Genomic DNA, 2,355 nt, shown 5'->3' with positions numbered 1-2,355 from the left:
GACGACATAGATTACAGCTTTTAAGAGCCAGGGAACTTCTGCTATGATAGATTACAGCTCCACTGCACATTATTGTCATAGTTATTTATTTCATCTTCCTGTTGCTACAGACGACTGAAACACATTCAACATAGCCAATGTCAAAGCAGAGAGCTAATGGCTGAATATAGAACTAAACGCATGAATATCAAGTAATGGAATTAATTGAAATAGGCTGCAATATTTTGTAATTATGTCGAAAAGTTGCTCGATACCCAAGTTTATTAGACTTTGGGGGGAGGGGGGGGGCTGTAGCTTTCAAATGCTGGCACAAGAACATCCTTATTACTGACCTTCTGCGTTACATCGTCAGCGAGCAGAAGTGATGTTAGTTAACCTTTCAATGGGCTATTTTCTACATTACACTAGTAGTGACCATTAATACACCCACACTACCCACCCTGATTACATTGTTATTTCAACCATATTACACTCTTATTATACCCTATTATTTCAATCGTATAACACTTTTATTACCCCCATATTACTCCTTAATTAAACCTGTGTATTACACTGTTATTAGACCCATATTACACCCATGTAACACCAATATTACATCAATATAACATTTAAATTACACGGTTAGAACACCCATTTTACACATGGACAGATGTGTAACATTAAAAGCAGTTTAAGGGTTAAAAAAAGAAAGATATTTAATAATGTATTAAGTTGAAAAAGTTGCTACCTTTTCGTCCGACAATGAATATCTAATTTTAAAGAATAATAACATTCCTTTTAGAGTATTATTTTCTTCCTCTGTGTCGACAGAGGACCGCTCAATTCCCTCTGTTGTTGACAGATCATTTCCAATGGGATCAAATGAATAAAGGCAGAGCTTTCCCTCACCTCTTTCTTTGACACCTCTTTTGTTTTTTTGGGTCAGAACGTTACATAATCGAGGCTAATTGAAATTCCCATCCTGAGGTCAGTGGAGGACGCGGCCGGTGGAATGTTTCCCGCTGGTTTACAGGATGTGAATTCGGCCGATCGTCTTTCCTGTTATTCTGCAGGAGATGAGAGACGTGGCCATTCGTGGAAAAACGACAGTGTGTATTACACGGAACACATGAGTCAAGTGTATCCTAATGCCTACTGATGTGTGGTAAGGTGCTGAGCGTGTGTTCACATCCTGATTCACGGCGTTCAGTGGAAATGAAAATGGGAAGTAGGAAAAAAAAGGGGAAGCGAGGACTGTACATTTCCATGAAGTAAACAAAAGAAAGGTCTTGTTTTCAGGTGTCTTATCAAGACTCTCATTTGCTCAGCGCTAATGTGTGTGTGTGTGTGTGTGTGTGTGTGTGTGTGTGTGTGTGTGTGTGTGTGTGTGTGTGTGTGTGTGTGTGTGTGTGTGTGTGTGTGTGTGTGTGAGATCCGTCCGCATTGTGATCAGAGGAATGTCAAGTGTTTGCCGTCTGTTTTTCCTGCCTGTCAGACTTTTCTTGGCAGGCAGGAGAGATTTATCAGGCACAGCACAGCACAGCTACAAAACAAAGAATGTTTTAACAAACTTAAGAAATGTTCAATTTAGGGAACCCTATTGCCGTCATAATTCTTACTATACTGATCTTCAACCTCCATTGAATAGCCCTTCATAATATAAATAACAAATGAAAGAGATATGCTAGCTCTTTAGCCGCTAAACTAGCCTATAACGCTAGTGTTTACTAAGTGGAGATTTTGAATAATTGAACTAAATAAAGTAGTTCTTACGTAGAGATAAGTTCCTTATAAAGGTATTAATCAAGTATTCACACCTAGAATTAGTTTGGTTTAAACGCTCTGTAGATAACGGACTAAATTAGCGATAGCTGGCTAACCTGTATAGTGAGAAAAAAAGATACTCTGGAATACTGCCAATACATTTGCTTGATTAAAAAATCTGTATCAATGTAAATACCTTTTTAAAAAAACTAAACTGCCAAATGTCCAAATAGCGTTAGCTTAGTTAGCATAATCAGACATTGCAATGCTAAACTGTGAATGCTACTACACGTTTGTAACATATTGCAACCCCATGGACTGACCTTGAGACCGCTATGTTTTATTTACTACAGTTTTGCCAAAAACTCTGACTACAAATATTTCTCTTGAATCCCTCATTAGCAGTCAGCTCCTCGAGAATAGTTTTCAGCTCCAGTTGGCAACATATAGACTATAGAGGGACAGATGTTCCTTTGCTTCGGGGAATAATTTCTTCATGACAACATGAGCCACATGCCTAAAATGTTAACTTTGTTGTGTGTGTGTGTGTGTGTGTGTGTGTGTGTGTGTGTGTGTGTGTGTGGGTGTGTGTGTGTGTGTTTTATCTGATCC

Source organism: Notothenia coriiceps, unplaced genomic scaffold (genome assembly GCF_000735185.1).
Source record: "Notothenia coriiceps isolate Sejong01 unplaced genomic scaffold, NC01 NC01_scaffold00033693, whole genome shotgun sequence".
Taxonomy (NCBI): Eukaryota; Metazoa; Chordata; class Actinopteri; order Perciformes; family Nototheniidae; genus Notothenia; species Notothenia coriiceps.
The sequence above is the reverse complement of the archived record's forward strand: the minus strand, read 5'-3'. Positions refer to the sequence as shown.